Source organism: Micropterus dolomieu, linkage group LG16 (assembly GCF_021292245.1).
Source record: "Micropterus dolomieu isolate WLL.071019.BEF.003 ecotype Adirondacks linkage group LG16, ASM2129224v1, whole genome shotgun sequence".
Classification (NCBI taxonomy): Eukaryota; Metazoa; Chordata; class Actinopteri; order Centrarchiformes; family Centrarchidae; genus Micropterus; species Micropterus dolomieu.
In genome coordinates this window covers 2,974,270-2,995,297 of record NC_060165.1, presented here as the reverse complement: position 1 = coordinate 2,995,297, position 21,028 = coordinate 2,974,270, and the positions used below count along the sequence as shown (strand labels likewise).

General features: G+C 40.1%; 1 protein-coding gene across 1 annotated transcript in view; it reads right to left on the bottom strand.

Moving 5' to 3' along the window:
• large1 (LARGE xylosyl- and glucuronyltransferase 1) overlaps positions 1 to 20,663 on the bottom strand; it is a 133,607-nt gene extending 112,944 nt beyond the window's left edge. The window contains exon 1 of the mRNA XM_046071787.1: positions 20,095 to 20,663. The gene's annotated coding sequence lies outside the window, so the exon portion shown is untranslated. The remainder of the gene's footprint in view (positions 1 to 20,094) is intronic.
• Between the last annotated feature and the right edge of the window lie 365 nt (positions 20,664 to 21,028).

Below are 21,028 nucleotides of genomic sequence, written 5' to 3'. Positions count from 1 at the left end.
AACACTATCTGAAAGTGACCCAAGGATAGTCCTGTCCTAATGTGATGCAGTCACAAGATTTATCCTGCTTTGTATAATGATGAGGAGGAATTTATATATTCCAGAGTTCAAAAATTAATCTGAAACTAATTTGACAATGGATTTTTTCTAGAAAAAAAGACAAAGTTGGCTGGTTCCAGCTTCTCCAATGTGAGACTTGTTGAGACTGTTATTCTCTGTTTTGTATCACACTGAATCACTTTGGAGTTTTGGAAAGTTGGTTGGATGTTACCCCCTATTAAATATCTGATAGAACTACGATTTTCTGTAAGACTCAAGTTATAAAGATGAACCAGAATTAGCCTTTAAATAACTCTGGTTTTTCTCTCCAAATTTCAAGGTTCAATCTGCAATTTGAAGTGCTTCTGTCACCATGGAGACTTACAAACTATTCTCTAAGAATGCACTCAAAAAGAAAATGTTTTTGACCATTTTGGACAGTTTATCCTCTACTTATGCTTTAAACCTCAAAAAATGTTTCCCTTTACACCTCACTCATAGTTGTGTAATCCCAGTGGTTGGTTATCACTCAGTGGCAGACATCTTCCAGCTACACATTTCATATAAAGCAGCACTATGCATTTATACAACAGCTCTGTGATGAACTACTGTTTAGTTGGGGGGAACAAAGACCTTTAGTGGCCCAGAAGCAATTAATCATGGACAACATTGAGCTGAAAGCTAAGCAGAAGACAAAAAATAACATCCTACTGAAACATTCACGGTCATGGTCATTTTTCTCCTTTCTTATCTCTCTCTGGCTGCAGGTTCTTTTTTGTGGTCAAAAGCCAAGTGGCACAGTTAGTACAGGGAAAGTTACAACTCCGACACATTTATAGTGTTTGATGGTTTGTTGAATGCCTACTTCTACAGAATACTGTCAGTTAGACTGGTTAGTGACTGAGCAGTGAATCGTCGCCAATGGTGATATGACGGCTGAACTGCAACAAAATTGGTTCTTTAAGCCTGTCTTGTTTCTTAAGTTGTTCGTTTGAGAAAAGGACTTTACTAATAATATTAACATCTTCACTGAATGATGTTCTGTCTGTGGTTTCGTCCTTGTACTGCACCCCAACTCACCTCAAAAGACATACCATGGAGAGAAAAGTAGGGCACAGGACTAAAAACAGAAATGGTGTCATCAGTGTCTTCCCCAGAGGACAGTCAGAGTAGAGGGTGACACTTAAACACAGGATACAGCTCCTAATTAGCAGTGGCGTCCAGGTCTACATGAGATCAATCCTGTACTGTCTGAATTTCATTCAGAACAATATACTGACAAACCACATTTAACAGTTTCTGTGATTATCTAAGTCTGTAATAATTTTTATTTTTTTTTTTACAACATCTACTTGGTATTATGGTATATTAGGGTATTTGGAAATTTAGCAATTTAGAAAAATAACGATATGAATTTAAATACAGTCAAAAATGCAGATGTTCCTTATTCTGTTAAACTGATATGGAGGTTTATTAATATAGGTGAGCGCCGCCGCTAAAACTGCATGGCATCCTCTTCAACACACACACACGTTTGTTCCTCCATCTCCATGGGGACATCTCATTGACATTATGCATTCCCTAGCCCATTAACCTAACTAAATGCTTAACCCTTACCAACCCCTAACCATAACCCAACTGTAACCTGATCCCTAAAACCAACCCCATCTGTTAGTGGGTTAAAGTACCCACAGGGGGGAAAAAACATGACACACACACACACACACACACACAGTAGCTTTAGTTGCAGCCTTTATTTGCTGACAAACTGTAACCTACACTGTACATTTACTGCTAAACTTCACTGCTCCCCTTTTCCCCTTTTCCCCTTCTCCGCTGCATTTACCTGCTGCTCACTCTCTCTCGCTCAACCACACAGTCACTACGCACGCAAAAAGATGCTAGGCTCGTAGATGCCGAGCACACTGATATGTCTGTATCCGCCACAGCAATAAATATCATTAGGTCCTCTGGCAAGTATCTATGGAAGAAGGGCACTTGCTTCCTCTCTATTCATTATTCTATGGCATGCCATAAGTATTTAAACCCAGCAAGAGAAGTCAAAGGAGACTAACACAGCATTGTAGGCTAGACAATGGTGTGCATGCTATTGCCATTCTTATGCTAATTACTCTACCGTGGCTTCCAGCTCTAAAACTTGCAACATATTGGAGATACCTCCTAAAACCCTTTCTTTATCGTACTGCACTGGGTTTTGTCCACCACAGTCTGCAAGTGTTACAGCCTCTAAGACAGCCAGGCTCTACACTGTGGCAGTTTACTGCATATGAGCAAGTGACAGAGAGTTCTGGCCCCCTAATTGGCAAAATACAAAGATTCAGTAAGACCTGACGCTCATCTGTCCTTTATTGTTTATTTTTTTAGCGCTCCCCCCTTTATCATTGGGAAAGAGCGAAACACTGAAATAGCTTCTCACACTGCTGTCAGCTAATTAAGGTTTATTTTGTTAAGACAAACTTTTAACTAGTCTGTTGTCTGGTTAAAACGCTGTCTGCAGCTGGTGTCTGGACTCGGCCACAGATTACTTTGTAACATAGCAGTGAGTGTTACTGAAGTTCCAACAACTCCAACAGAATGAGACGTCTTCTTTCCAGCTGATCACTTCACATCAATTTCAGAAGTCTCCCATTCCCATTCTCCCACTTCCATTCATATTATGTCAATAATGTAGACTGATCAACTTCATCATTTTGAACCAGGACTTCCAGTATTTGGATTAAATAACTTGTGAAAAATAAGGTGTGTCAGATTAAGTCCCTTTAATTCCAATGTACCACAATATGTAATGAATATCTTCTGCTGCTGTGTACATAATTATTTTTACAATGAATACCAAGCATTTTTGACACAGAATGTCTTTCCTGATAAATTAAGTGAGGAAATTGTTAATAAAAACTGACAGGCCAGCTCGGCAGTATGGCAGTTATCGGAAAACCATTTTGTGTAAGCTGTGCAGGACAACCATCTCAACCAAGAGTGGGAATAGAAAAAGAATATTTTATCACTATAGCTGCCTCCTCCCTCTGGAATACGCAACATGTCTGCCACATCAGATGTCACAACCTCTGTCTGCTACATCTCAAGAAACAACCCATAGGCAGTCCCCGATGGAGAGTTACTCACCAACGACACCACATGACAAAACACCCAAACAGTACAAAGACATATCCCCTGCAGTAGAGTACTTCATTGCTATGGATATGCTACCACCCAGGTTGGTTGAAAAGTCTGGCTCTTCAGCTTGACTTTGACTTAGCAGTTTCTGAATCATCCAGACAGTTTTTTGGTCTGTATTAGTAGCAATAATAACATGAATATTTTCAAAGTTGTTAAAATAATATTAATTTGTTTTTAGAGTAAGGTTTCACCCTTGTACATCATCTATTGATTTTGTATATTATAAAATATTTTTAAGCAGTTATTTCAGAATTGCTTGTATATTTTTATCTCAATGATTTATAGTATTACCTTCCTGTATTTGTTTATAGTTATACTGCCCATTTCATCTGCTGCCCATTTTTTTTCACGTGCAGCAGGGAAGAACATAAGAGTGGAAAGGGCTGTTGGAGTGGTTCAGAATACGGTGGCAGCATTTTCATATTGGTAGGTACAGCTAAATTGTTACCGAGTCACCAACCAGGTGGAGGCTCACACCAGAAGATGGTGGCAAGAGTGCGGGAACAAGTAAAGGTCATTGCTCAAGTCGTGGCTTCAGACAGAAACACTCGACACCTGGTGCCAACATGGCAGGACACAGATGTCCTCGAGTCCACACATGACGCATGAAGTCCTCTACTGGAGTTCACAAATTCACTTAAGAGCTCCCAAGACAAAATCAGAGCTGGGAAGCTACCTGATGTCTCCTGATGCAGTCAGTGAGTCTAAGCCGTTGGAGTGGTTGAGGCCACATGAGCACAACTTTCCAAGAGTGAGCCAACTTGCAAAGAAATATAATGTGCATCCCGGCCATCAGCAGTTTTTATAATGTTTGGTATATCTTACAGATGTTAGGTTCTATTTATTTGTGTATGTTTGTCAGTACTGTATTAACATTTAATATTACACACAATATTCCCTTCTGTGCCCTGACAGATGAAGTGGTTCAATTCAAAGTATGGAGGTAAAATTCAATCTTTTTTCTCCTGGTCTTTCTTAAAAAATATCAATAATTATCAATATCAATTGAAATTGTGATACATTTCTATGTAATAGCCCAGCCCTACATCTGTACAGCAAGTTGAGAAGTTAAACAACAGGGGGTCAGCAAAGAAAAAAAACTTTGTCTGACCGCTTATTCTCATTGCAAGTGAAGTTTTAAACTCGTGGGAAAAAGCAAAAACAATGCAGGTTGGATAGAAATGGTGATTGGTAGTTGGGCAAACTGTCCATTCAGCTCTCTCACTGAGAGACAACAGTAGGCTGCGCGAGTGGTAGATGTGAAAGGATGGTGGGGATGGTGATGGGTTGAAATGTACAGTAGGTTTCTTTGTAATCTGTGAAGTGTTCAATGACAATGCCATTTTGTAAACAACACTATAACAATGTATGTTATATTCCTTATTATACTTAATAAATCCTCAAAACAAAATTATCGTTTGAATGGCATGAGAGCTATGGCACTCAAACTATAGTGCACCACTTTCTTGTGCTTCAGAAAGTTTCAGAGCCAGATAGTCAGCGTAACCACTGAAACTCTTTACAACTGAACTCCTAACCCTGCTGTGGCATCCTCCTACCTACTGACTGCCTGCGCACGGTGCAAGAGGAGGGGGAGGCGCTGCTGGCAGAACAGACGTGGACTGCAATACCTCTGAGTAGCATGCATGGAATTGAATTACAATATAATATTTTGAATTTATTTCTCACTTTTTCCTGATGGTCTGAATATGCCACTAAATTTGACGCTGGTAGCTATTTAGAAATAAAGTCGGTAAGAGGATATGAAAAGTTGTTAAATGTAGAAAGAAACCGCCCGTTCTGCTGGCTCCTCAACCACCATCTGTAGTTCATTGTGGCTCAGTGTAACCTTTTGTTCATCAGTGTAAACTTACTCTTACATTATATCTAGCATAACCAGTACATGTTCTATAGAACACATTAGAAACTCCTCTCAGTATAGAAATAGCAAGTTTATTTATATAGCACATTTTGTACACAGGGACAATGCAGTGTGCTTTATGTAAATAAAAGCAAAAGGGAACATCCATATATAAAATATCATAGAAATAATTAAAGGAAACTACAGTACATACAATAGTACATAAAATAATAATTAAAGAGAGAGGCATTAATATGGCTGGTGACAGTGAGATCTAAGTCTATATTAGTATGCCAAGATTTCAGCTTTTTATAGCCTGAGAGTTGAAAATTCTCTTCTCTTTGTTGCCAAACACAATAAGCTCTGTTTTGTTCTTATTTACAGACCAGTTTGCTCATCCATAAACGTAGGTTTCACAGATGTTCTATATATTGTCTATACTTGTGAACTGCATAATCTGCTTTTTTCTACAGGCTTCTCTTGGCAACCCTGCATTTTAACCGTAATAGCAGCTGAGAGGTTGCTCGAACCAGTGATGGTGAGGCATGTTATGCAGCTCACTACCCAAGGTTCTGCAAAGGTGGCTGGGTAGACACCATATCAAGAAGACGCTTTAACAAGCTTAGCAGTTTCAATCAGTCCCCAAATATGATTTATTATGCAGATCACTTATAATATCACTGAATGTGAGCTAAACACTTCTTACTCCCCCCAGTCTTTGCATCAGCCCTCATGGAGTCTCTGAGAGATGGCTACTCCAGGTCACCTTAGGGGCAAGCACACCATCCTGGAACAAAGCTACTCCATCCCAGAGAGGCTTGTGGTGGAAGAAATATGTCGGCAATAGGAGGCAGCAAGGAAGTTTAATTTCATTTCATTTCTTATGTTATCTGTATTTGCTGTCCAAGCCCATTTTGAAGAAGCATAGAGAAATTGGCAACACTGAGGTCTGTGGACGCAATCATTGGCCAAGGAAAATTACTGCAGCAGATGTAAGATCAAGACACATCATGCTTACTGTCCAGCAGTGCCATCAGCTTAGACTTGCAGAAAACAGTGGGACTCTGGTACACCATCTACTGTCTGGTCAGAAATGTCCATCTACTGTCTGGTCAGAAATGTCCTTCATGGAAGAATTGCAGTCAGAAAGCCAGACGAGGCCAAGCAACTCAACTATGCACAGAAAAACAGGACACGGGGTTCAGAAACATAGCAGCAGGTGATTTGGACTGATGAGTGAAATTTTGAAATATTTGGCTGCAGCAGAAGGCAGTTTGTTTGCCGAAGGATAGGAGAGAAGTACAAGAATGTGTGTCTGCAGGCAACACTGAAGCATGGTGGAGGTTCCTTGCAAGTTGGGGCTGCATTTCTGCAAATGGAGTTGGGTATTTGGTCAGAAAGGTCTCCTCAGTGGAGCCCTGATCTCAACATCATCAAGTCTGTCTGGGATTACATGAAGAGAGGGAAGCAACTGAGGCTGCCTAAATCCACAGAAGGACTACGGGGAGTTCTCCAAGGTGTTTGGGCCGACCTACCTGCAGAGTTCCTTTAAACACTTGTGAAAGTGTACCTAGAAGAACTGATGCTGTTAAGAGGCAGAGTGGCCACACCAAATATTGAAATATTTTCTTCTGTTATTCACATCCACTCATTGTTTTTACTGATGAATATAATCTATTGACATGTCTATTTTTGAAAGCATTCTTATTTTATAGCATTTTTTCCACACCTGTCTTAAACTTACTGTATAAATACTTCTTAGCTGTAGGCTACTATTTTTATATTAATTTAAAATTGGTCAATTCAATTTTACAACTTCAACTTTACATAAAAGATCAAGTATATCGTTTAAAAGCAACCAGGTTTAGATATCTGCTGAATATAAAGCATCAATACAGTATATTTATACCCTCGGTCCACTAGGCTTTTATTCTAAATTTAAAGATAATCAGGTAATTGAAATTAATAATAAATGAAAATTTATTATTTCTCCCTACCCCTTCTCTCTCTCTCTCACACCTGAGTTACGGTAGTGTGTGTGTGTGAGTTAAGCTACGCGTTTCAAAGGATCATAAGCAAACACAGATGGGTCCTTCCTGTCTGTTTGTGAAGCCTCTCCCCTGCCTCCTCGAGAGAAACGAGAAACTGTTTTATGAAGTCATCCTGTTGGTTTCTCTATTCCCTGGAGATATATTTTGTGGTTTGGTACGCTCCCACTCAGGTTTTGACAATCTATTAAATGTTTTTCATAGGGGGAAATCGCTTATAGCTGTGTTCATAAAACGAATATAGTTTATTGTGCTTGAACGCACCACGAATCCAGCGGCTGTCCATACAGCCAATGGGAAGGCGTGACATTGCAGGGTTCATGGAACCAGTCCCCAAAGCAGTGTTTCTGTGTTAGCGTTGTCATAGGTGTGCCGTAAGCTGCAGTGATGTTGATAGGTACATGTTGAAATTTGAAAGGACTCCGTAACTCATTTTTGACTCTTCAAAGGATCAGTTTTTTCTGTGATTATGCCAACATTACATTGTGACCAACAAATTCATGTAGAAATTATAAAAATCCTGCTCTCTGTGAGCTCCTACACAAACACACACACACAGTGCAGAGCAGAGCGGCCGCGATGGAGAAGTGAACCAGGTGTAGTGAAGATAACGAGCGAAGATTATGTCAACTGATGATGTGACTTGTTACTTTAAATTCAATAACACTTTTACAATTAAAAAGCCAATACTTAATCAATACACACTTAACAAGCATAAACATGTAGACATGTAGAAAGCGTATATAGTTTCTAGAAAGTATATGGTGACCTTGCTAGTGTGAACATTACTGTTGCTGCTCTGGAACCAATTTTCATTCAAAATTGTAATCGTGTTCTGAATGTATTATATGCACTTTAAGTAATAAAAAAGAGCCAGTAAGAGTATTAATAAAGAACCGATGAGATGAGAAGTATCAATAAAATCCTAACGATCCCCACACACTTTAACACTACAGTTTATAAAAAACACATTTTATTAGAGAACCACTGACTTTTACTGGAACCCATTTAAATAACCACCTGTTAATCCTGGGGAGGAGAGGAGACACTATCAGAGCAGAGAACACTAGAACATGTTTTAAGAAGCTGAATCCGAAAATAATCAGTGGATCTAAGCAATCTTTGTAATTTTAAGTAACTATAGTAAGAGATTTTTTTCTGTAGCTCTCATGATAAAGACAACCAATAAGAGCAATGAAACATATGATGATAGGATTAAACTTCAATAAAATCCTGGGGAAAGCACAGCAAACACATCTTTCTCATCAACAAAAGCTTTAAGAGCAGCGTTCTTCTTTTGGAGAAAATGTCCCATCCAGTTTGTTTAATACTAATGTGACTGTGGATCCAACAGAAATAGTTCCACATCAGCAGCAGCCATCTTGATTGTTTACAAAAATGTCTTAATGGCGCTCCTCAGTCAGTCATAATATCAAACCCGCCCCAGGCTAGATAAACTGTTGAGACTGACCCAACCGAATCCAGGTAGAAACCGGTCTGAATGTTAGGGTGGCCAGACCAATCTCCCAGGCTACACAAAAAACACGACCATATGCCATTTCCAACATATTGCCATGGTACTCATTATAGAACAATGTGCAGTGAGAATGTGCACAATTAACTTAAAGTTCTTCAAGTGTGGAGTACTTTTAGTGTCCGTGGGGGAAAATTAGGTGTCAATAGTAAACAAAACAATGAATACTAATGTAAACGATGAAACGGCTACCGCTTTACCACAGTAAAATTCCCAACTGTTAGTTTAGTTTCAAATTTTTATTACTGTCAAGTCAAACTAGAGTTGAAATGTAGTGGTATCATACAAACAAATACAGCGGAAGAACAAGACTGAAAAGAAAATGCTGCAACGGCGGCGTGATCGCCGGTAAGACTGTGCAGATCTGAGATGTCTACGAAGTCTGAAGAGGCAGCCGGTAAGATGCTGACCTGTAGAGTAATGTGACGAACATTCTACCGGAGATTACTGCTGCTGTCAAACCAGTGTGGAGTTGTGTTGGATTGTTGGCTTGGTCTGTCACTTCGGTGTTAAATGTTAGTTGGTTGTATTTGTGATTCTGATGTTTACGGAAACCGAGTGGGATTGTTAATTATAATGATTTTTATTCAGATTAACGAGCATGGTGCAATGATAACAGATGAATCAGTTGATAGTTGTTTGTAGGCTCTTTTCTGCGGCTTATTATGGACTTGAGGGATGAATGGCTTGCGAAAAGGATTACAGGGTCTAATATTACTGAATATGATTATGAGATTCTATGTTGTGAAAGATGCTATATGCTGATGCTTAATTGAGCTAAATGTATTGATGTATGTGTAGTTGATCTGAGGTTGCTTAATGTACTTTCAGGTGAAATAAGTATGTATTTTCTTTTTTGGGTTTATTTAAAAGGGTTTTCACCTAATGGCTAATGGCATATGACTGACGAGTAATTGCACTGATCGGAACTCAAGATAAAAAATGAACTGAATCTGCAAGAATAAAAAAGGAGACAAAGAAACAGCTGTTCAATCATTGAGTGGAATCCAGTACAAAAATCTTCGAGTAGACATTCTCTTTCAAGTGGGGAAACTGCACATATCTAGAAGGATAACTTGACAATTAATACTAAACCATGTGCAATGAAAAACTTGCGGTAAATACTCCAGAATTAACCAGTTAGCAACAGTCTCCAAGATGAGGGTGAGCAGGCGCAGCACACAACATCGTTTTATTTTGGGTCAGTGAAGGCAGTGACAGCGTTGTGGAGATGTTTTAGCCTAGTCCTCTGAGGTTGACATCGGAGAACTTGACAAAAGAAAATGACTGCTAAAGGGGGAAACACAAACAAACAGCGAATGCAAGGTAAGTTAACTTTTAGCTCAATGCATGATGTGGCCGCTTTGGAATGAGGGTACATGGTCACGGTTTGTCTGTCTAACTCGCTAACAGCTTGTAAGATGAAGCACTCTTGTAAAAACACTACATGTTTTTCTGCCGCTACATGCATCGTTTGTCTGCAATGTCTATGCAATGGGCTACACGTGACGTAGTTTAGACACCAGACCAACATATATATTGACATTTATTGTTGATTTGCAATCGTTGGATTGGTTGTAAAAGTGTTCAAAGAGGAGGAACGCTACAGACTCCCATACAAGACTCCTCCGTATGTCAAATGTTGGGCTCATTGCAGTTACTATCACTGTCTTCTAAAGACTCACTTGTATTTATGTAAGTTGTACATGGGGTCCTTGCATAAAGTTTCACTTCACTCACTATTGTTTTCATAATTTGACATAAAGTCTTGGCTGTTGTTCTTTTAATGTTTTTGCAAACAAAAAGTGTACCATGCTGCTCGTTTTATTGGCGGGTTTCAATATAAAACTTGGTGAAATGTTTTCAGTGTATGTATCAGTACTGGACATTGAACATTTTCTGCATATTTTAACGATCCTGTGATCTCTATAATCATGAAATGAAATTTGTTTTATATCTAGTTAGCACCAACATCACTGTTGTCATTGTCACTTGTCACCAAAATCATCATAGAGCAGTGAGAAAATAATTATAATTATAATAGGGGTGGTGATGGGACAGTGGATAAGACACATGCCTTTGGTGTGCGAGACCCGGGTTTGAATCCACTGTGAAATACCAACGTGTCCCTGAGCAAGACACTTAACCCCTCATTGCTCCAGAGGCGTGCGTCCTCTGTACTAATAGCTGCAGGTGATATGATGATGAGGAGATTCAATGTAAAAAGGTGAGAGAAGTGGTCTTAATGTAAAATGTTTTTTGCCAATTTCCCTGATTGTTTTGTTATTTTTGCAGTCTACATGGCTAACTGTAAAATATCAATCAAAGGCACATTCATAAACTTAATTTTAAAATAATTATATATTTTTATTTACATCTGAGCCATCACTTCCCCGTGTTAATGATCTTTTCATTTGAACGGTGCAGCACTTTGTAAAGACCGTTTCAATACAAGCTATATACATTAATCACCGATCCTTCCGATGTTTCATGATGATGACTAAGATATCACTGTGAAGATGGTTTACAGATAAATGTGATAGATTAGCGGTATGGGCGCTATAAATAGCCAGAGCAGTGTGTAACAGAGAGTAATGAATGTTCTGGTGCTGTTGGGAGAACCTCACTGCAACACAATCATGAAACTGCATTTCCTTGCACCTCCTTCTCACTGACTGGTCTCTCTAGTGGTGTAGCAGGGACAAGTACCCATATGCACACAGATGTTTAAGGATGTTTCTATATCCATTTACAGCAAACTGTGGGACTGAAAATAGGCATGTGCGCCCAGTGATTTAGATTTAAAACACAGACCAGATAGAAATCTGATAAAAAGAATGGCTATGCATATTTCTGTCAGTTTTAGTAGTGAATCTTGTTAGCCAGTTTTATGCATCTGGCCCCTGGTCTTACTACTAATTCCCAGTGGTTTACACTTTGCAGCAGTTTTGGGTATTCTCATGAAATCAGGAATACTTAGTGGCCCTGTGTCTTCAGGGAGTCAGCATTCAGAGACATGCATGTCACCCTGCCAGGTCCTTTTTGGTAATAACTAATACTGTGAGCTGAACGGAAAGGAAACACATACCACTGTGCCACTATAGAAGCAGAATAGAACACTTAAATTGTGGAACAAGCCAGTCAAAAACAGTCACAAAGCTGTAAAGGCCTACAACTGGGTGTCAGCTTGGCATAATGGTTTTCTCTGGTCATCCCACTGGATCAATATCTTGCCTCCTCTGCAGAAATCAATAGCATATGCCCTTGGCTGTGACAACCTTCACACCAAAGTATAGCAGAGGATCTGTGGGAGACCACTGTGATGAAAAGGAAATGTTTCAAATATCACATGTTGCTACACCAGATTTGATATATTGATAAAAACCTCTCACTGGATTGCGTGTGCTTACATGAGCTCTGTCAGGTACAACATGCCTACACTGATAAACAGCTGACGATATGTGTCTGAGGAGCAGGAGCTCATTTTTGGGGTAAGCAGCTAGCAGCCACATTTAGACAATTTTCACAGCTCCTGCTTGGTGGGACAGTGAGGTTGTCGCCTTCATCTATTATCTACTGAAACTACACAGAGAAAATGAAAGGCAGCACAGTGGCAACATAGCACACTCAATATGGAATGTTTAGAGAATTAGAACGAATCAAAATCAATCAGGGAAATAATGAATAACCAATTACTGTACATCTACACTCTGAGTAAGCCACGGAAACATTCTTTGATCACTCAATAAATCCACAGTGATACAGAAATATTATGGTTTAGTGACATTTTAGTGGTAAACTATGAGCTAGTTACTGCATTAGTAATTAGTAATCTGAAGCTATTATTTTAGTAATACATTAATAAGTAATGAATATTTGTAATAATATATTATTAATCCTTCTATAGCTATTAGTTTTAGGAAACCACATATATGTAGAACTTTTTCAGCACTCATGTAGCAATATCCAAGTTTTGTCAACTAACCTATTTGATTGTTAGTTTGCCATTATATAAGGTCAATAATGCGATTTAATCAAACTTCACAAGATGTGTACAAATGCTGTAGCTGTATTTTTGTTTTTTTTAAAGGTGCCGTAGAACGGAAAACTGTTTAATAAAGTTGTTAATTAGTTAATAGTTTAATAAAAAGAGTTCAGTACACGGAACTGACATAGTGTGAGCCTCAATCTCCATTGCTTCCTCCTTCATATGTAAATCTCTCGCATGCGAAAGACCCCAGAAAAATGGGGAAATGCCAATAAGCGCTAGACGTGCCATAATATCTGGGATTATTAATATTCACGCCCCCAAAATGTACATTTCCCAACCCACGTTTCACAGCAGCGGTCGTACGAGCTCATAGAGCTAGAGCTGGAATTGTTCAGTGTGCCTCACAGAAAGCGCTTTTACAGTTCTGGTTTTCCCTCTGATGTCCTCTGGTTGCTCTGCCTCAACTCTGTTTCCTGATGGACAGATAGCTGTACTTTTTGCTAACGCTACAGTAACCGCTAGCTGCTGCTAACGGTAGCTGGCTCTGAACCAGCGGTCCAAAGCTTCTGTTCTACTGCTAGAGGTGTAAACACCAACACCCCCCCGAAGCACCAAGCTTCCAGTCCAGGCAGTATCAGCAATCGAACGGCTAGCTGCACAGCTAACCGAGTAACCAGCACCAGCTGTTAGCAGTAAGAGGCTAAAGTAACCGGTAACATGCAAACGCTGTAAATCACCAAAAATGGAGGCAAAGCAGCCGGAGGACTATTTTCTCCATCAAATCGGATCCAGTTTCACTATAAGTAGAGAATAAAGTTAAATATTTTATTGTACAGTAAACAGAGAGGCTTGGTCTCGCATGGCAGGCCTTTTCCAATTCAGCACTATGCTGCTAGGCCCCGCCCCTCTGCTGTGCTTGAGGAAGTTGACCAATCAGAAGCAAGGGGGCTTTCAGGGAGGAGAGCTAAAAGAAACTGTTCAGACACAGTGAAAAGCCGTTCCGAAGCACTGGACAGGATAAGGAAAAATAATGGAAAGAGGGAGTTAAAATTCATGTATAACTGGATAAATCGGTGCCTCTGGACAGAGTATGTACGTTTGCAAAAAAAACAACAACATTGTATCAACGCTGGATTACACAGACACGCAGGTGTTATTGCTTGAGTCTGATGGGACAAAAGCAAGTGACCTTCACAGAATTCATCCCTTGTATGGTAAATCCCTCAACTCAACACTAAATACACTTTGAGTTGGTCAATAACATGTACAGTAATTTAATTATACTATGCATTTGCTGCTGCTGCTACTACTACTACTACTACAACAACACATTTTACAGTTAAAGTGTTTGGGGCATATTCACATCCTTTCTAGCATTTACACACATATCCTGTTCTGTCACCCACCATTGCCTCTGCTGCAGCTTAAGAGGTATATTATAGTCCTGTTTTGGTTGTGCATAATGCAGCAGTTAAGCTTTAGTAATCTTGATAAAGAAAAAAGATCTGATACACATGTTGTTGTCTAAAAGACACTACACTGCTTTTAATCAGAATCATCACCACTCACTGCTATAAAAATGGCTGTCTCTGTCAGCTAAATCCAGCCGACAACACTGAGCCACCTGGGAGTTCAATTCTGCCACAGGCTACTTTAACTTTTCCATTTGTCTTCTGAAACTGCAACATTTAATGAGATTCTTTTAACTTGCTACTGAGCAGTGTCACTGTAGTGACATATTGGCTGGTCACTGGGCATCTGAGAGAGATGATCACATAGAAAACTGCAACAATTCTTTGAGACTGAGAAAGCAATGACTCAAGGCAAATGAGCGATTTGATATTTTTATTTTTTGTGGTTAGAAAATCTCATTTTATCATATCACAATAATATTATAGCAAATTGCCACCCCCCCATTTTATTTTTGCTTAAGCTCAGCTGTAAACCCTTTCCAGATATGGAAGATGTAATACTGTCATCCTGACATAAGTGTTCATTAAGTAAACGTTCCTTAATGGCTTTCTCCAAACATGACACAACGCTTGTATAATATTTGTATAATATTCGGCACGCAAAACAGAGCAGTGGCACTGCTGGAGTACAGCTGAGAGATAAAAGTAACGATATCAAGTATGGCTGTGGAGGATTCAAATTATCAGCAGAGGAGCCCCCCAATTCAAACTGCATGTTGTCAGGATATTAAACGTATTATGCCGTTTTTGAGGGAAAAACTGTTGGTATACTGATCTGACCCGAGCTGATTCTCCTCAACAATTTAAAATCGGCTCATTCACAGTGTTTCCAGGTTTAACTGGTTTTATTTTTATTGTGCATAATAACTGATCATTTTAAGCCGCAGTTTTTTATATTAATGCAACAGCATTAAATCAGACATCCTGCAGGTCTGACTAGCAAGATTGCAAATGTGACCTTTACCGACTTTGGAGCTTATATGAGTCTGACATGTAACATTGCCATAACATTTATGTAAGTAGGTGTACGCCTAATTAACTAATGTACGAGTTACAAAGTTGAATTTGTTTTGGTTGTTAATGCGTTAGAAATATACTGCAAAAAGAGTTGGGACAAAAAAGTTGGCACAGTACCTACAGTAGTCTATTGCTGCAACTTTCCCTGTTTTGTAAAATGAAGACCTACAGTATATCTGACCTTGTCATACTATGAAAGGTTTGGTTCTTGTTTATGCTGGTTTTGAGCTGTGGCACATCTCTCTGGGTGTGTCACATTTAGAGATGAAAATGATCCTGTAATTAAGCAGCAACAGGAGTTAGTGACAGCTGAAGGAGAGGAGGCTCAGGCAGTACACTACTCATTAAATGATAATTATACACCACGCAGACGCTGAAGGGAAACATTAACATTAGATGGTTTACTGAAGGAGAAAAAAGGTATCTCATGTTTAAATTAGGGAGGGGTCACGCTTTGTGTGGAGATAGGCCTGGCTATACATCACCAGCTACAAGCCAGGCTGAATTGGTCTAAGAAACCAGTGTGCTCCCCACTACTGGTTCAGAGCCAAATATCTGAAAAAGTAATACAGGAAAAGCTCACATATTACAAGTCTACAGCAGCACTCTCACCATCTTTTTGCTTGAAATGCCCATCCCTAGGTTAAATATGGCAACATTCACCTGCACCTATGTCTATTATCTCACCAGCTCGCGGCTGACAGACAGTCAACTTGCTGTTGCATGAAACAGACAAATGTTGGAGGTAAGCAGTTACGTAACCAACCTCTTAATTACTCCCACATGACTGCCCACCGCAGAGTGAGGATGGAAAGTACAAGGTCCATTCCATTCAGTCTGAATGTCAAACATTAATTCAGTAGCATCTCTTCAGGGCGGTGAGCAGTCACTCCACTGCCTCTGTACATCTGGGAAACACTGCACGCCAACCGTGCTTACAGCCACCAAAGTATGTTTGGTGACCCATTTTAGCATTTTGCAGAGAAGCAGAGAGAGCAACGTTATCGTGAGAAGATATTTTACAAGCACAGACCAGGTAAAGCAACAGTGAGCACATCAGTGCTGATGTCAGTTGGTACCACGGTGATTTCGATAGGCTAGGTCATTAACAACACCAACACCTGCTGCTCTAAAAACACAATCATAGGTGAAAAAGTGGGCGACTTCATAAAACACACTACTTATAACCATCAAATAAATCGCTTACGATAGAGGAGAGGTTCATCGGTCCCGTCTTCGTCCTCTGCCTCAGCTGACAGCAGGTGCTGATGGCTTTGCCCACAGTTCTACTAGCTGGCTATTAATGTTGCTCTACTGCTGGCAAACTTTGCACTGGCATGATCATGTTTGTGTTCTCCACTGATAAAGAAAATATGTTTATGTTATGGAACGTGCTGTCCAGTGGCAGACCTCAGGCTCACTAACAATAAAAAAGCTTCACAGTTACTTGCTTACCATCCCACAACCATCCAAATGAGAAATCTGATAAATGTTGTACAACCTTGGCCCATCGGGAGTGGGAGTGGGGGCTGGATATGCCCGTACAAAATGGCTTATTCGAGCCCTGTAAGATAGTTTAGCTGGGTGAAGTTATTTGCATTTTCTCAGTAGAATTATACAGACTGCAATCATTGATTTGTTACTAAGACTAGGGCTGGGCAATAAAACAATAATGATGATTATCTATATAATAGATAAAATATAATTTTCCTCAACAATATAATAAATGTTCAATAAATCATCATTTGAATCTCAAACAAATTGGCAGTTATTTTTTCTATTAAAAATATTTATTTATTTGAGGAAAAAAAAGCCTGAAAAAAGATTAACTAATCATATTTGTTGAAAGCAGATTTTATCACAATAGTTTTGAATGTGCCACCCCAGATTTGTGAAGTGATCCACTGTATGGCATCAAGTGTTTTTCACATTCTGACCATTAAGAAACGTTTAACAACATAATTAACCATCTGGTTTCTTCAATTTTCACTCAGGAGCAAAAATCAGACTTTAAACTTAAAAGAAATAATGATTTGACATTTATCGTGAGATTAACGATATCGAATGATATGAAATGTTTTTATCGTGATAACATTTTTGGCCATATCAGCTGGCCCTAATTAAGAGTGGACAATGAAATATATGATTTGAAAGCTAGGAATTTAGGTTTGACCATTTTCTCTCAGATAACGTTACATCCAGCATTGGCACATTTCCCCTATTTTCACAGCACTCACTGATATCTGCCCGTAGACTGGCCATACTGACACATCGTTCCACAGCAGTGATGAAGACTCATTCATCATTCGACCACTAGTTCCAATTATCTCCAGTAAATAACTTGCTTATCATCTTTCCTTCAGTGAAGTAGCATTCAGTTTGAAGGACAAAATGCACACACAGGGAACAGTGTTATTGAAGTGGTCTTTTTGATTTTTTCCAAAGTCCAAAGACAGACCAATGCACATTTCTACATGTTGCACGTTATGTTCAATAAAAAGACCTCTGTTGTTAATATCTTGCATAATACCTATTAATGCATCCGACCTGTCCAGCAGTGAGTACCATAACTGGTGGACCGCATCTGACTGTCTGTAGAGGTCAAAATGATCACCTTCATCAGTCATGAGGAGTCATGACTCATGAGTCGGAGCTTATCTCCAGTGGAGGGGCATTAACTTCCACAATCTCTCCAGCGATTACATCATGATGAGTGCATCACCTGAAATGTGTCTGTTTAATGCTGCCGGGCCTGAACGTGGAAATCAATGGAGCAGCGGACAGAACAGGCTTGTTTGCTGTTCCACCATACATCCCCCTGAGAATCAGCGTCCACACTCATTAATGAAGACAAACAGACATAATACTGATGCGCTGTGCATCCAGGGACAGATGGAGATATCGACAGGCTTCTGATTATTGTAAGGTTACTGACTCATTAGATGGAACTGTCTAAATCTAAATTCTCTTAATTCTCTGAGGTGAGGTAAACTTTCTCTCTCTTCCAGTACAGGCAAGCATATTATGGACAAAAACATTTTACAGTCAATATAAAATTAAGTAAAGGGTCAACACCTGGCTTCCTCTGTGCTTTGCTTGAAATGTGTTGTGACACGTGTGTCTCCAAACTGAAGTTGAACTTGAAGGGTAAGGATTATGTTGATGCTCTTGAGATCATAAACGCCTTTCAGAATCATAAAGATATTTCAAAATGTAATGTTGCCAAGGCTGTTCCTTTGAAAAACCTTGGCACCTGAGATGTTTCATCTGACAGCAGCAGCGGGTTAATAGATGTTTTCTTATGTTGTTCAAATACAAACAGTTTGATGTGGAATGCATGAAAAGAAATGTTTAATTCTGGCCTATAACACAAGAGAACATGACTGATCAGGGATCACAACAAATATTACCTAGCGGCAGTTTCACAAAAATGATAATTAGCTGTCAGCTGTTTCCCTGTGGAGGTTTTGGACTGTTGCAGACTGAAGACCAAATAAACAGACAGAAGACAATAGTCTTTCACATTTGCTGATTTACAGTTTTATCTTATTACCTGAAAGTTGTGCATTTTAAATTGGCAAACAAAACAATTGTCAAATGTCAGAAAACTACTTTCTGACATTTTATAGACCAATTTATTATTATATCAATGAATTGACAAAATAACATCAATAATGACAATAATCATTGGTAGCAGCCCTCTTTTGGGATCTTGTGGTCGACATATGTCATTTTGAGACTGAAGACCTGAATAAATGACTGATGAAATCATTAGTCGCTGCCCCGTGATGTACTTCCTGATGTTGCTGTGTGTTTTTCTATCCAGGCTGGTAGCAGGTGGAAGCAGCCATTAGAACTTAGTCAAAGCCTATCAGGACCAACAAACTGCAGCTGTCCAGTGGAAACCATGCATCTCAAGAGCTGGTGGGGTTTTCATTCTTCTGAGGAACTGAAGGATTGAGTTGCTTTATGGTCTGAGATGTGGCTCCTCACAAAAATGTTCCATAAACTATTTTAAAAGCCATTTGGACTATACTAACATCACGATGCTGAACACAGGGCTGTGTTTCTAGGCTCATGAGAAGGGGACGTTTTGTGTATGGACGTTTTACAGGGCAGCAATGAAATGCAACATCTGTTGTTGAATTATTCACTTAACTTAGCAGGAATTAAGTCAGAATCATACAATTGAGGCTGTCTTGGTAAAACATAACTTACATTAACTATTTATAGTGGCATTATATATTTTATTTGAATGCAATTGCCGTTTAATAGGTTGTTTTATGTATTAGTACTATTTATTTATATAAAGGAGCAGTAAAGAGTAGTAAATGAAAAATGCATTAGCTCAACAGTAGATTCCTATTTTAATACCACTGTCACTGAGTGCCACACAGTACCTGCTGTTACACTGTGGCAGTGCTTCTGTGTGCAACTGTTGCCGTCCACTGCTACGTATGGCCGCTGATGCCCACTACCAGCACAGGACTGGAGAGGAACAAGAATTAGCCCACTTATAAAAGACATTAAAACAAAGACTTTTCGAGCTGCCTTTCCAGATTATTTAAACATGGGTCAACCTGCGACTGCAGGAGAACTCGGAGGAGGTTAACCACAGCCACGCGTTGTTTAATCCTCCTGTTAATGAAATGTTGCCTGTGTGCCCTGCTCTCTGTGGCTCTGGATGATGGAGAGCCCAAATCTGCTGCGTGGCTGCCCGCACTCCGGATTAACACACACACACACACACACACACACACATCTATAGGCCTTCATGGAAATTTAAGCACAAGGACATTTTAAAGGCTACTATAATGACCACACAAGTCGTGCCAAAAAAGATTGCGGGGGGGGGGGGGGACCGGTTTGAAACAGGCTGGAGAGGGAAGGTCGCCGAGCGAGACCGACGCGAGTTAACTGCGGATTCCACTCACCTGATGCGGGGCTTCAAACTGCTGCTTTTAACATGCCGTGATCCAATAAATCCTCAGTGATCAAGCCCACGGCGCTGCTTCAAAAGGAGACCAGAACTACAGGTCACTCACAACAGTTCTTGCGCAAAACGAGACTACTCCGTGTAGTTGGAGCTTTTTCGGGATGTTTCTCCGGTCCGGCAGCCCCCACAACCGGCAGCAACAGCTGAGCCGTTATGTTTCCTCCGGACTGGATTAAGATTTAAATCTCAGACAGGTCTGTGGCTGCGTCGCCGCACAGCAGATTCAGTCCCCCTTCAGTGTTATTAATAGCAGCGGGTTTGGATTACTGTGGCCAGCAGGCAGCGACACAACATAGGAGGGGAGAACCAGAGCAGCGGCGGCCTCGGCAGCGGGAGCGCGGAGACCCGGTCTGTGCGCCGCTGAAGCTCAGCTGGTGAAAAACGCCCTCCGAGAGTCCAGCAGACTATATATCCCTTCCACAGGGGTACTCCAGTGTCGTCCAGGTTCTTCTTGTGTCTTGAGTTTTCGGCCTCAACACAGCAGCCCTTTCTTCCTGACGAGCAGCCATCGTCCAATCACAGCGCTGCATTCAGAGAGGGGACGAAGGATAAAAAGGAGTGGATCATAAAGGACCGGAGTCTGGACTGGACCACACGACTGCTGGAACTCAACAGTCTGACGCAGGGCTGGATTAACCCAGGGCAAGAACCCTGGGGCTAAAGGCAAGCTGTGGGCCTCTATCGGGCCCCAGTGTTCTCCAACTCCGTTTAGTTATAGCTTGATTAAATGTGGTTATTAAAGAATATGCACCATACGGACATAATATCAACTGCGGTATTAAAAGTAGGCTATTACAGGGCCCCTCTACACAACAAGCCCCCAAGAGTGTGTGGAGGCTTAAAGCCCTTCCATTTCAATCAATCAATCACAA